The sequence below is a fragment of the Phacochoerus africanus genome, chromosome 5 (assembly GCF_016906955.1).
Source record: "Phacochoerus africanus isolate WHEZ1 chromosome 5, ROS_Pafr_v1, whole genome shotgun sequence".
In the NCBI taxonomy this organism is placed as follows: domain Eukaryota; kingdom Metazoa; phylum Chordata; class Mammalia; order Artiodactyla; family Suidae; genus Phacochoerus; species Phacochoerus africanus.
In genome coordinates this window covers 110649033-110664741 of record NC_062548.1, presented here as the reverse complement: position 1 = coordinate 110664741, position 15709 = coordinate 110649033, and the positions used below count along the sequence as shown (strand labels likewise).

At 40.6% G+C, this 15709-nt stretch overlaps 1 protein-coding gene across 4 annotated transcripts in view; it reads left to right on the top strand.

The window, feature by feature from the left end:
- The window catches only part of RASGRP3 (RAS guanyl releasing protein 3), a 114164-nt gene that overhangs the window by 55226 nt on the left and 43229 nt on the right, over positions 1-15709 (top strand). For all 4 annotated transcript variants that reach the window (XM_047782298.1, XM_047782300.1, XM_047782299.1 and 1 more), the window contains exon 2: positions 14870-15002. The gene's annotated coding sequence lies outside the window, so the exon portion shown is untranslated. The remainder of the gene's footprint in view (positions 1-14869; positions 15003-15709) is intronic.

The window sequence follows — 15709 nt, the reverse complement described above, 5'->3', positions numbered from 1 at the left end:
CCCTGGGAACCTCCATATGCCTCAGGTGTGGCCCTAAAAACAAACAAACAAAAAACAAATTTCTTTAAAAATAGATTGTAACTGGTCAATAAAAATATAATTAAATAGGAGTACCCGTTGTGGCTCAATGGTAATTCTACTACTATCCATGAGCATGTGGATTTGATCCCTGGCTTTGCTCAGTGGGTTAAGGATCCGGTATTACTGTGAGCTGTGGTGTAGGTTGCAGACGCAGCTCAGATCCTGTGTTGCTGTGGCTGTAGGGGAGGCTGGCAGCTACAGCTCCAATTAAACTCCTAGCCCGGGAACTTCCATATGCCGTGGGTGTGGCCCTAAAATACATATGTGTGTGTGTGTGTGTGTGTAAATATGTATTTATATAAATGTATGTATGTGTATATATATTTGTTTGTATATATGTATGTCTGTGTATATATGCAAATAGGTTAGGTTGTATGTTTAGAGACAACTAGATCTATCCTCCAAAAATAATGAATTTTAGAGTAGATAGCTGATTACAGAATGTTCATTTTTAAAAATTTTAAACCAATTTCCATTTCATAACTCAAATTCCTGGCTGCCTTCCACCCTTTTTTTTCTCTCTCTCTCCTTTTTTATTTTCCTTTCCTCCTTCCTTCTTCTCTCCCTCCTGCACTCCTTCCCACCCTCCCTTCTTTCTTTGCTTTTTTTCTTCCTCTCTCTCAAATGTCTTTATATAGGGGACTATATGTGACTTATGCATTTGACAGAGGTGACATATATAGGAATTATTTCATCCCTTGGGTAGATGGCACTTTTTGGTCACTTGCCAGGAAAATAACAGTGAGTAGCTAATGTTTGTTGAGCATATACTATATACTAGTTAATAGGCACTTTGCATTAACTCATTTAATTCTCCTAACAACCCTCCAACAGAGATACTGTATTATCCTACCAAAAGATAAAGAGACACAGTAAGATTAAATAACTTGCCCAAGGGCACACAGCTAGAAAGCCCAAGAATCTAATTAATCCCAGTAGTCTGGCTCTGGAGTCTAGACTCAACCATTAAGCTATCCTCAGAACTCATTAAATGAGTAAAATGTATAAAGGCTATATGACCCACAGGGAAGGGCTACATTGTATTATGTCACATGGACCATCACAGAGGCTTTTAGTTCTTATCCTCAGAACATGGTAAAAAGGGGGTCTCTCCCTCTCTCCATGTTTACTGAATGAAATAACACATAGGTACTTTAATTCCAGTTTTAAGGTCTCCCCATTCTGTTAGCATCCCTGCTTTTCCAAAGTGACCTGCTTTTTTCAGTATTATTTCCTCCGCATGCAGTGTTCTTTTCTCTATTCAGTGCAGCTTCATTCATGCTTCAATTCTGTGAGTCAGAACTTGTTTTTGCTTTTCTCATGACTCTTTCATAACTCCCTGTATCATAATTTCTGTTCATATGTGTCCCCTCCTTAGATCCTAAGGTCTCGGGGATCACAATCTCTACCTGACATATACTTGTACCTCTGCCATGGTGTTAATCACCCCACCCCAGTTCTTTCACCCTGGCACAGAAATAAGGGTTTATTAAACAGAGGAGAGAATGGCTGGAAGAAGTATTTGGTGTATTTTTATTCTAACATAAATCTGTACTACTAAATATCTGGAAGCATGTCTTGAAATTCCATTATGGGCATGTTAATATGAAAGAAGTAAATTCATTCAATAAGTAAAAGAAAAAGTTTGAGACAAGAGTAAGATTAGAGAAGAAAATTGGAGAGGAAACAAATCTGAAGTTTGAAGACCAAGCTGAAAGAATAAGATGGCAGAGAAAGATAACCATATAAAGATATCAGATATACTTCTGTGTTGGGGGCTAGAAAGACAAAAGACGGGGTCTAGTTCTTAAGCAGCTACTGGGGAGGCAGAACTATTCAGTATCATAAATCATCCAAAGCCTAGAAGAAGTCAGTACCATGAGTGATAAAAGGCTGCCTTGAAGAGTTGGGGGACTGGAGTAGAATTCAGGTAGGCATTTGAGAAGAGAGTATGTGATTGCCAGGCAGACACAGTAGGGGGAAGAGAGACATTCTAAAAACAAACAAACAAAACCCAATATGTGCAAATCATGATGTCTTAGTCAATTCAGGCTGCTACAACAGTACAATAGACTGGGTAGCTTAAACAACAAACAATGAGTTAATTATCTCCCAAAGACCCCATCTCCAAATACCATCACACTGGGGATTAGGATTTCAATATATGGATTTGGGGGGACCTCAAATATTCCATCCATATCACATGGGCACCATGAAAAATTTTATAGCATTGTAACACGGGATAAAGCAGAGGTGAGGAGGGAACTCCTTTCATGGCTCAGTGGTTAATGAACCTGAGTAGGATCCGTGAGGATGTGGGTTCCATCCCTGGCCTCGCTCAGTAGGTTAAAGATCCAGCATTGCCATGAGCTGTTGTGTAAGTCGCAGACTTGGCTCTCAATCTGGCATTGCTGTGGCTGTGGTGTAGGCCGGCAGCTGTAGCTCTGATTTAACCCCTAGCTTGGGAGCTTCCATATGCCAGGGGTGCGGCCCTAAAAAGCAAAACATAGATAGATAGATAGATAGATAGATAGGGCATAGGTGAGGAAAGGTGAGGGAATGGGTGGACAGAGTGAGGGCCATTGATGAGAGGCTTTGTATGCCAAGCAAGGACATCGATCTCAATCTAATGGAGAATTATGTGATCAACCTGATAATTTAGAAAGATTGATTTGGCACCAATAGAGAGGAGAGAGAAACAGGAGGTCAGAGTCAGTCTAGAAACCCGACAAGCATTGCAGTAAATCAGCCTGAAGCCAGGAGTGGCCGTGGAGGCATATGAGAAATTATTGGAAGGTGGATGATCAGATGTGGATATGAAGGGATGACGAAAGAAGGCACTAGGAAATCTAGGGTGAGACCCAAGTTTCTTGCATGGATAATAGAAAGGTTGAGCCATAAATCAAGGGAGGAAATATAGAAGATATAGCAGTTTAGGAGAGTGAAGAGGATATATTATTTAGTTAATTAAAAATTTAATTGGAGTTCCTGCTATGGCTCAGTGGAAACGAATCTGACTAGTACCCATGAGGACACACATTCAGTCCCTGGCCTCAGTCAGTGGGTTAAAGATCCAGTGTTGCTGTGAGCTGTGGTGTAGGTTGCAGATGCGGGTCGGATCTGGCATTGCTGTGGCTGTGGTGTAAGCCAGCAGTATAGCTCTGATTCCACCCCTAGCCTGGGAGCCTGCCTCCATATGCCATGGGACTGGCCCTAAAAAAAAAAAAAAAAGAAAAAGAAAAAGAAAAAGAAAAAAAATTAATTGATATAATTCACATGCCATTGGAATCTACCTTTTAAAAGTATATAGTTCAATGATTTTTAGTGTTTTCACAAGGTTGTACAACTACCGCAACCAAATTCTGGAATACTTTCGTTACCCCCCCAAAGAAACCCTGAACTCTTTGCAGTCACTCCCTATTTCTCTTTTCCCTCAGCCCTTGGCAATTGCTAATTTACCTTCTGTCTCTACCTACTGGAATTTCCTATCCTAGACATTTCATATAAATGGAATTTACAACATATGGCCCTTTGTGTCTGGCTTCTTTTTACTTATCATGACATTTAGAAAATTTCTCCTTACTATAGCATGCATCAGTACGTAATTGCTTTTTACAGCTAGATAATATTCCATTGTACAGCTACACCTCGTTTTGTTTTTCCATTCCTCAGCTCATGAGCATTTAGATTATTTCCACTTTTGAGCTGTTATGAATTTCAGTGCTATGAACGTTTGCATACAAGTTTTTTGTGGACATTAGCTTTCAGTCCTCTTGGATATGTACTTAGGAGTGGATTTACTTGGCCATATGGTCTGCGTTGAAGTTTTTGAACTGCCAAACTGTTTTCCAGAGTGGCTGTCTCATTTTTCATATCCATCAGCCATGTTTGATGGTACGATATGAAAACTTACCCAGAAGTTAAGTAAAACTCACCCAAAGTCCCTCAGTAAGGAGCCAAGCCTGGATGTGATCTCAGCTGTGCCCCTCTCCAGAGCCCCTCTGTTCTCTATGGCACACTCTGCACCTAGAGTCGCTCACAGAGGTGGAGGTTGAATCTGGTTGTGGATGAGTTTCCATGGAGAGTCTAGGGCAAAAGGAAAAGGCATGGAGACCTGGGACCCTCAGCAGGAGGGGAGGAGTCTGCCCATCAGGCTGGGAAGGTGTGACCAGAGGCACAGGAGGAAAATCAGGCAGGAGAAAATGTCAGGAAAACCATCCAAGAGGAGACACGGGGCTGCTGAGCTTGATGTAACTTCTGACCCCTCCCAGTGCATTTTAGGGGAGGTGTGGGGGTGGGGCGTGGAGGGAGAATTGACCCTGGTGGGTCTGAAATCAAGCCAGCAAATACTACTTGGCTGTGAAGGATGAGGAGAGAGGAGAGACAGCCAGTAAAGAGCTCGTGTTGTTTCTGTCTTGGATCAGGGAAGACACCTCATGTTTGCTTAAACTGCTAACAGTGTAGTTCCAATTTGTCAGTTCCTCCCTTGTTTTATAACTGAGCCGACAAGATCCTATTCCCATTCCTTTGCCTCCTGTAACCCTTTCAACAGTGACTTTGTAGAAAAGCTGTCTTCCTCTCCTTCTAGCTTTCTTTCCCCTCCATTATCTCTCTAGATCTAAAAATACGCATCAGTTTCATGTTTCTAGGAGTTACACAATTTCTGAAGGCTAATCTGGCATATATGAAACCAGTGCTATCCACCTTGGGACTTTAGAATTCTGGAAGTTCTGAAAAGCATTGTTGGCAGATCTCACCTACCTTCTTGTCCTCCATGTGTAAATCTACTAGTAATCCGCTTGTGATATTGTTCTAATGGGGGAGTATATTCTAAATTACAAACCTGGCCTTTTAAATATAGTTTTGTACATTTTGTAATTTTAAGACTTCCCTTTTTATTGTGTTTAATGCTCTTACAAGCTTTTCAAATGATTTTTTTTTTTGTTCTGATGAGGTAGGCAGAGTAATATTATTTCTCTGATATTATGAATGATGAAAGTGAACCTTAGAGAAGTAAAGTGGGACCAAAGATACTACTGAAATTCTCCAGTCACTTAGGTCTTCCTATTTGTCAGTACGTACCGTGATCTTTTTTCAGGAATAATGTGAAATTAGCTAATGTCTTTGATGGGAGGAGGAGGGAGATCACCACTTCTTCTTCTTCTTTTTTTTTTTTTTTGTCTTTTTGCTTTTTCTAGGGCCACTCCCTCGGCATATGGAAGTTCCCAGGCTAGGGGTCGAATCGGAGCTGTTGCTGCTGGCCTACGCCCAAGCCACAGCAACACAGGATCCGAGCTGCATCTGCAACCTACACCACAGCTCATGGCAACGTCGGATCCTTAACCCACTGGGGAAGGCCAGGGATCAAACCTGCAACCTCATGGTTCCTAGTCGTTAACCACTGTGCCTCGACGGGAACTCCGAGATCTCCACTTTTTGAGATTTGTTTTCCTTTCAGAGAAAGGAAGAACCATTTGCGGTAGGAAAAAACCTGAAATAAAAAAGAATGACAGAGTCATTAAGAGGAGCCTTCTAATTATGGGCTACAAGCTATGTAATTTAATTGAGAATACAGAGATAATTTAAAAAACATTTGGGGGGGTTACTATATTTTACTTTAAATTGGTTTCCGAAAAACTGTAGCTCCAAATCCTTGACTCAGAAGTAATTTCAAACTGAGACTTTACTATCCCATAAAAGAATGCTATTAGCATATTTGCTTCTGAACAGGAGCAAAATGTTTTCACTTGAAAAGGAGAAACTAATATTACATCTTCAAGTAAGTCTGTATATAAGTATACAAAAATTAGCCTCAAAATGGTGTAAGAAATTTAATTGTTTTCTTATTTTGGGCTGCATCCCCAGCATGTGGAAGCGTCCAGGCCAGAGACTGAACCTGCACGTAATGACACCAAATCCTTAACTGCTAGACCATCAGGGAACTCCAGAAATTTAGTTTTTAAAACTTATCAATGTCAATAGTGAAAATGAATAATAAAATAATGATGATGGTCATCATGCATAATTATGCAGTCCCTATCTTTTTGTAGTGCATTCATTTACTTCTGCTTTTTTTAAATCCAAAACCAGTTCAGGACTCCATGCATATTTACCTGACCCCAATCATTCTACTTGCACCAGCTCTTGTTCTAAATATTGTCTTATGTGTGTTCTTATTCTTTCTTCATGTGATGATAAGTTTTGATAGCCGGTTGGTGATATCTATCCCACACCCAATTCTGAAATCATGCTCCGATATTTCCAGCCACTGTGCTGTCTGACACCACTGAATTTAGCTGGTATTTTCTATTTCAGTTTTGTAACCTATAAAGCTTAATATGCTCAGGTGTCACCTCTGTCAGGAAGCCTTCCTAGGTCACTTTGGTTGAATTCGGTCCAATTCCTAATGCTCCTACAACGTCTTGGGCGTGTGTCTCTGACACTGGACCTAACAGGCTCATTGTTTTATTATAATTGGTCTGTAATCTGTCCCCACACAAGGATGCGAGTCCTTGTGAACAGCACTTTACTGTTCTTTACAGTTACTTTACTGCCCATAGCACAGGGTTTAACATTTAATAGCTGTTCAGTAATCATTGGCCCCTTTGCCCAGCCAAACAAATATATTTCTCTGAGAGCAAGGAGATACTTTTGAAGGCAGTCTTTCCTTGTGTTAGTGCTTCTTGCTGCATTCTTGTGCAGCAGTTTAGAATTCAGGTGTTGAAATCCTTTCCCAGTATCTTGAGAGACAGGCAGCTCCCACCCTGAGCTGGAAGAGATGGTAGATGAGAGAGAGCGAGATTTCATCCTCCGGACTGTGTCTTCTCTTTGCGTTCTTTTGCTTCTTAGAGATTTTCTGTGTCATACCTATATTCCCTTGGATCCTCCTTTGTGTAGATTCTACCCCCTGAGATGGTCACCTGGCTCCAGTGGGAAGATCCCCAAGTTTTACTTAACTCCTGCCAGTTGCTGAAAGTGTCCTCCTGCTCTTAGTAGGTACACTTAGGCAAGAGGATGGCCGTGCTGGTACCAAGTACTAAATGGAAGTCAATAAGCAGCTCAGAGCTCATCTCACACGGCCTCCTTGCATTTTGGGGGTAACAATTAAATAGCAAAATTGAGCTGCGTTTTATTTAATGCTGGATTTCTGGAGCGAAGCCTGGCCTTCCAGAATTCATTGGGTAAAGTGCTCAGCAGAGTGACTGGCACAAGAGCACTCAAAAAGATTGCTCTCTCCTCCTCCTCCTCTTCCTCCTCCTCCATCACCATCATCATCTTCGAACTCACTCTGAAGTAAATGCACAATCAAAGGCGAAGGGAATATGACTTTATTTCAAGGCATTTGGAACCAGGTCCTTCCAAAGCATTAGTGCCATAGACAGGATCTTATGAATGTAATATTGGCATCTTCAGGGGGAGAAAATACTGATCTTTAAAAAAAAAAAAGAAAGAAAACCTATTTTCCCAAAGTTTTAAAATTTTAACTTCTGAGGTAACATTTCATAGTTCTGGGTCTCATTTGTGGAATATTATTTAGAATTTGCACACAGGAGTTGCCATAGTTAGTCATAACCCTGTTGTGTGGTTGAATGTGTCCATCAGGAAACCATCTGATTGCAAAGTCTAATGTGTGTATGTGTGGGTTTTCTTTTGTGTTCAGCTACAGCCAAATGCTAGGAAAATACCTCCTTGGTTGGACTTTAGAATTCCATTATTTACTGCTGGAGCTGCTTCAACACTTTCATTCCTTGTTCAGCTCATGTCAGGTAGCTGTAAATATGTTCCTTTCATCACTAATATTAAATACTGTTAACCAAGAAAAAATAAAAGAAATGCAATTTAACCTCTTTACTTTATTGTTACCAAACAATGCAATGAGGCTTTGTGAAATGAGCTCTGAGCTGGTTATTGATTTCAGTTTAGTGTTTGGTACCAGCAGGTCCCTGAATTGTCAAGCTTGCTGTAATACTGATGGTTATTCATTTTCAGACAACAGGGCCAGTGATAGAATGCTTAGAAGCTAAGCACGGGGAATAGTAAACATTTGTTCTCGACAATGCCTAGAAATTGATCGAATGGGCAGGACTTAACAACAGCTAGCATTTGTCTGGGTTATGGAAAAAAATATATATTTTTTTGGAGTCAGATGGACCTAGCTTTGTAGCTTAACTAGCAATACGGCATGGACAAGTGATGTAACCTCTCTAGACCTCAGTTTCCTCTTCTACGAAATGAGAAGAAGAATACCTAGCTTTCAGAGTGTAATAAGATTTAAACGTAATTCAGGTAATTTTCCCAACATTATGTCTATCGCATTACATGCCACCAACAAGTCGTACTTGTAGAAGCTATTATTATTTCACTTTGTAAAATTCCAGACAACACTGATTATTAATGTTCCCTCAATTTAGTAAAAGCTCTTTGTAGAAAAAAAATAAGCAAACAACAACTGAAAATTTTAAACCCTGGAAATCCTCATTGTGACATCAAATAAACCCATCTAAGGCAAGAAAGAAAAAATTACTTTTAGAATTGAGAAATACAGTATTATCCATGGCTATCCCTCTGGTCAGTCTTGAATAAATTTTGGGGGTATTGCTCCACTATCCATAAATGTGGGATACTTTCCTCTATGGGTTGTAATTATGGTTCATTTTATTTTTTATTTTTTGAATTTTTTAAAAAATTTTATTTTATGGCTGCACCTGAGGCATAAGAAGTTCCTGGGCCAGGGATTGAATCCAAGCCTCAGCTTCTACCTACTTTGCAGTTGAGGCAAAGCCTGGTTCTTTTCTTTTTTTTTTTAACCCCACTGTGCAGTGCTGGGGATCAAACCCTTACCCACTACAGTGATCTGAGCCACTTCAGTCAAATGCTTAACTCACTGGGAACTCGAAGGTCTTTTTTTTTTTTTTTTTTTGCTTTTTAGGGCCACACCCTCGGCATGTGGAAGATCCCAGACTGGGGGTCAAATCGGAGCTACAGATGCCAGCCTATGCCATAGCCCTACACCACTGCTCACCGCAGCACCAGATCCCTGACTCACTGAGCAAGGCCAAGGATCCAACCCACATCCTCATGGATACTAGTCGGATTCATTTCTGCAGTGCCACAATGGGAACTCCAAAGCCCATTTTAAATGTTTTGGTGTTCCCTGGTGGCTCAGTGGTTTAAGGATCTGGCATTGTCACTACTGTGGCTTGGATTCATTCCCTGGCCTGGGAACTTCTGCATGCCATGGGCATGGCCAAAAACAAAAAAAGAAAAAAAAGTTTTAACTTTACTGTAAGCACTGGACTCATTTTCTAAATTCATAATATCCCAGTTGGTTTGTAATAAAATCACCTTTGACAGTGCTGGCAATGAGACTATGACAGAGTATTCTAGGAAAAGTAACTGATTGGAGAAAATAAAGTAGAAAGATAAATTCAGAGAAATGAGAGGTGATGTTGAAAGAAATGAGAAGGAAAATTAAAATAAAATAAATGCAGAAATAACCAAGGGATGCGAAATAGGAAGAGTGAACTGAGAAAACAACAGTGATGCATCTTGTGATTTCTGACCATTTATAAAGTATGCGATAATGAGGGCATTGGAGATTGTGCATGTTAGGGCAGAGCTACAGAAATCCTGGCTGGGAGGATAGAGAACATGGGAGTAGTAGCTGAGGTTGAAGTCGCCAGAATGAAATACCCTAATAATTTCTTTATTATAATTTTACTTCCAATAGTATCTGTCTTCTCCTTCCCCATTTCAAGCAAAGCTAGGTGAGATTAGAGCAGGGTCTAATGCCTTCATGAGGAAACCACCTAGCAAATGCCAGCCATGCTTTAGCTTGGAGGTTCATACTTGTAGAAACTTATGCGACATGCTGAAACTCAAAATTGCCTGCTCCATAAGAAGAAACTTTCTAGTGACTTGTTCCAGAGAAGTTATAATTTCAGAAACATGACACAAGTGAATGATGTCACCCAAGGAAAAAGGAACACTAAACTTCCTCTCAAAACAAACTCCAGAAGAGAAACATCAGCTTTCTACTCTGGATAGAAAAAATCCCAACACTTCTGGTTTCTTTCTTCTGCTCAACAAAACATCTTTTGTTTATTTTCTCCTCTTGATAAATCTCAGATCTATCTCCATCTAGACCTTCTAGTGGTTGACCCTGTCTCCTTTGTAGAGTAAATAGAAGTCACCAGACAGGAACTTCCTTGACTTCCTGCTATCAAAAGGACAAATATACCCATTCTTTTTCTTCTTATATGCTGCTACATTGAAAGAGGTGACCCTCAGCTTTATCCAAGGTAAATCCCTCCACCTGTTAAGGATCTGCCACTCCTGTCCTCCCAGAGACCTTGTTGTATAAATTCTCTTTATACTACCCCTTAAATTTCCATTTCTACTGATTCTAACCACTTAAACATGATCAGGTAACTTAGGAGTCTATACAAGATATCCAGAAGTGAACTCAACTTTTGCTTTAAGATGTCTCAGGCATCTCTAACTCAACACATCCAAAAGTGATTTCATCATCCCCACCACCTGTGAACCTCCTAGTCCTTCCCCATCCCTCAATTTCTCAATCTGAGGAGAATGGCTCTATAACCCAACTTTCATAACCCAACCAAATGTCTAGCTAGAAATCTGGAAATTATCCCTGGTTCCTCCTTTCTGCTCATTCCCTATAGCCAACAGACCAGCAAATCTTGCTGGATCCATCTTCAAAATATATTCTGTAACCAACCACTTCTCTCCATTTCCATTGCCACACATTAGCTTAGATAACCATTATCTCTTGCCTGGATGGTTATAATTGACTACCAACTGGTTTCCCCATCATTACTGTAGGTCTTCACTAATCTCCCCTCCATATTGCTGCTGGAAGGATCTTGGAAACTCCAGATATGGTTATGCCAGTGTCCTATTCACCTTTAAAACAATGGTTTCTCAATGCCTTTCAGATAAAATTGATATTCCTTAGTATAGCTTACAGTATTGTTCATGAGCTATTTTTATCAAATTTTTCATTTCATCTCTTGCCCTATTCACTATTTCAGTCAGAGTGTCTTTTAACTTTTCTCTTTTTAAAGTTTTATTTCATTAAAGTATAGTTGATTTACAGTTGTGCCAATTTCTGTTGTACAGCAGAATGACCCAATCATACATATATATACATTCCCTTTCTTACATTATCTTCCATCCCAAGGTCTTTTAACTTTTCCTTTTTTTGTTGGTTTTTTTTTTGGTTTTTGTTTGTTGTTTATTATTTAGGGCCACACCTACAGCATATGGAAATTATCTGGCTATGGGTCAAATCAGATCTACAGCTGCTAGCCTATGCCACAGCCACAGCAATGTGGGAGCCTTAACCCACTGAGCAAGGACAGGAATCGAACCTGCATACTCATGGATACTAGTCGAGCTCATGACCACTGATCCACAGTGGGAACTTCCCTTTTAACTTTTCTTAATTGCCATCTTCCCGCCTCTCTAGATACAACTCCCTTGGCTCCTGGACTATATTAGCACCTCACTCCTTCATGTGTTACTTTATTGTAGTTTCTTGTTTAATTCTTTGCTCAAGTATGAGAGCAAGAATTGTTGGAGTTCCCGTCGTGGCGCAGTGGTTAACGAATCCGACTAGGAACCATGAGGTTGCAGGTTCGGTCCCTGCCCTCGCTCAGTGGGTTAACGATCTGGCGTTGCCGTGAGCTGTGGTGTAGGTTGCAGACGCGGCTCGGATCCCGCGTTGCTGTGGCTCTGGCGTAGGCCGGTGGCTACAGCTCCGATTCGACCCCTAGCCTGGGAACCTCCATATGCCGCGGGAGCGGCCCAAGAAATAGCAACAACAACAACAAAAAAAGACAAAAAGACAAAAAAAAAAAGAATTGTATTTGTCTTCCTTACCATTTTATCCTTTCTTTGCTTGCCTGCAGTCTCCTCTACCAACCACTCTAGTACCTTGCTTAGTATCTGGTGTCTAATAGCTAGCTACTCAGTATTTGTCAAATAAATTGATTATCTTTCATAGTTATGTCATTTCTCTTACTGAGCTCAATAATCTTGATCCTCCTATGGAGAATATAATCAGAGCACTTTTAAAATCTCATGTCTGTGGTGAGAAAATAAGATTAAGCTTGAGCGTTCCAAAACCACAAATGCACTTTAGTTGGTAATCCTTAAAGAGGTAAAGGTTTATAATAATTATCACTCATTTTATTTACTTTTTTTTTGTTTTGTCTTTTTACCTTTTCTAGGGCCGCTCCCACAGCATATGGAGGTTCCCAGGCTAGGGCTCGAATCGGAGCTGTAGCCGCCGGGCTACACCAGAGCCACAGCAACTCGGGATCCAAGCCTCGTCTGCATCCTACACCATAGCTCGCGGCAATGCCAGATCCTTAACCCACTGAGCAAGGCCAGGGACCGAACCTGCAACCTCATGGTTCCTAGTCGGATTCGTTAACCGCTGTGCCACGACGGGAACTCCAATTATCACTCATTTTAACAAAGGATTTAGGCATTTGGAGAAACCCCTTTTTCTCACATGAAGGTCATAGGAGTAGAAGGATACATATGGTTATTTATATAAAGACAGTACCTGCCATTAGGAGGGAAGAGTCTTCAAGAGTTTTTGATTTTTCTTGATAGATAGTGCTATAGGAATTCCCTGGTTGCCTGGTGGTTAAGGCTTCGACATTGTCACTGCTCTGGCACAGGTTCAATCCTGTGCTGCAAGAAAAAGATCAAGAGCTAGTGCTATAGGCAAGACTATCTTTGGAACTTCTAATATGGCTAATCTCATTTCAAAACTATTTCTTGAATACTTATGAGATATAATAATTCACCTTATAAATTCTGCAGTCCTGGAGCCAGAAAGCAACCTTAGCAGTTATTTTGGCGTGTTTCCTAGACACTGTCTGGGAATTTAGTCTACATCATCTCTGACAGTCATTACCTTACTCTGGCTTGAGCACTTTCAGGAATAGATTCCAATGCTGATGAGGCCACCTGCCCCACTACTAGATGCCCTAGTGCCATAGTATTTTTTTTTCTATTTCCTTCTCCTTTCTCTAAACTAACATTGCTCTTCTCATCACTTCTAAATATTGATCCTCTATTGCACCTTAAGTCCTCAACTTAAAAGCCTTTAAATACTGGAAGGGAAGAGGAAGTGGAGACAAAAGTAGACAACTTCCCTGTGTGTTGCAGGATAGATGGTTAGGGGCATTTTATGTCACCTCACTAACTCCTTAAACAATCTAGGAAACAGTCTTTGGGGTTCCCGTCGTGGCTCAGTGGTTAGCAAATCTGACTAGGAACCGTGAGATTGTGGGTTCGATCCCTGGCCTTGCTCAGTGGGTTAAGGATCTGGCATTGCCGCGAGCTGTGGTGTAGGTTGCAAACGCGGCTCGGATCCCAAGCTGCTGTGGCTCTGGCATAGGCCGGCGGTTACAGCTCCAATTAGACCCCTAGCCTGGGAACCTCCATATGCCGTGGGAGCGACCCAAGAAATGGCACAAAGACAAGAAAAAAAAAAAAAAGCAATCTAGTAAACAGTCTTGATGGCATTTTACTCAGAGTGGTTACAGCGTATTTTACTCAAAGTAGTAAAACTCTCCCCATTTGTCTATCTAATGTTGATACCCAGTTTTTAAAAACTCTAAAGGATCTGAGTCAAGAGACTGGGGTGCTAATTAAGATCTGTTCATGCAGAATTGCATAAAACTGGCTCCTTTTCACTATTTCGAACATTGATAGCATAGTTCTTATTGTCCAAGGCAAACCCACAAGGGTTTTTTTTGAAGGTAGAGCCTTTGCCAGTAATGTTAATAATGAAAGCCTTTCTTGCTGCATGAACCTCATGGCCTTTGGAAATCACACCCAACAGAACTCTATTGCCTTTTTGAAGTGAGACCTTCTCTCTTAGAAATAATTCAAGCCCTGGGGAAATTCGACTTACTGTGTCCTTTTCAGACTTATGAGAAAATGTTTAGGCTGAGAAGCAGTCATTTTCACTGCAGCCAGAGGGTACCTATCAACACGAAAGCAAGTCCTAAGCCATCAGGAGACTAAACAATCTGGACTAAAATAACACCGACATTCACATTGAGACAATCAGGAGTGATTTACAGCCAGAGTTTGATGATCACCGCAACAAATTGTTTTAGAGATTTACTAACATTCCAAAGTCAGTGTTTGGAAATTCTTAATGAGAAATCCACACATAGAAGTACATTTGGACTAAAATATACTTTTATGCTATCTGTATAAATTTGGGTTTATCATATTTGTAGTTTTTTTGTCTTTTGTTGTTGTTGTTGTTGTTGTTGTTGTTGCTATTTCTTGGGCCGCTCCCGCGGCATATGGAGGTTCCCAGGCTAGGGGTTGAATCGGAGCTGTAGCCACCGGCCTACGCCAGAGCCACAGCAACTCGGGATCCGAGCCGCGTCTGCAACCTACACCACAGCTCACGGCAACGCCGGATCCTTAACCCACTGAGCAAGGGCAGGGACCGAACCCGCAACCTCATGGTTCCTAGTCGGATTCGTTAACCACTGCGCCACGACGGGAACTCCCATTTGTAGTTTTTAACTGGCAGAATTTTTTTTAATGATTTCGTTTTTAAAATATCATGGTACCAAATAACTATTTTGAATGTCTTCTCTTTTTAATTAATTGTATGGGTGACATTTAGACAAAATCTCAAAATCCACTCACAGTCGAAGGGTTTAGGAAATGCTTTATCACAATGTGGATTATTTGGAATTTTTTGATTCTGTTCTTTTATCAGGTTCTCCAAAGTACTTACTCTTGGAGTTGGGTAAACCAGTTCAGCAGACTACGTCCCCAGTGCATTTTCTAATGATGATAACTGCCCTTAGAACTCTTTCAGACCTGGATATCTGTCTGTATGAGACCGATAGGTAAGTATTTCTTCAAACTATTGTAGATTATGTAAGAAGCTCACCAGAATAATTATGCCAGAAAAAAAAACTAAAAGAAACATGCCATGATGTTAACAAGAGTTCCTTGGATGATGAAACCATGGGTAACTTATTTTTCCCTTCCCTTTTTATTACTGTCCTATTTTAAATGATGAGTGTATATTGCCTTTATAATAAAGAAGCTTTACGTTTGAAAAAGCAAATGTAGACACAGTAATATCCACACATGTAAAGTGAGATCTCAGGGACATATGCAGGTGACAGAGGGGCACAGACACATTCACTGATTGCAGAAACAGATGGTAGCTGTATAACCTGGCCAGCCTGGTGTTCATGGACTGGTTCCTTTGCAGATCACAAATATGACTCCAAACATCGTGACAGGTCTTTGGTGTCAGGTTATTTCTAACCCCTTGTGGAAAGTCGATACCTTCCCAAAACAGATGAGCTGAATCATTTTGGTTTTCACCTGAAAATGAATTTAGTTTATCTAGGCTGTTTGGTTCTAAATAACACATTTACTCTTCTGTAGCAAGAGTTAAGATAAAATATATGTTTAGACAGGAAGGTTATCAAATTTATCAAGTGTTGACCTTAATAGGATTGGTAATTTACATTAGGGAAATCGAGACATGCTGACCCAAAATGTCCTAGAAGAGGTGTTAGGTTCTCGTTATGAATAGGGT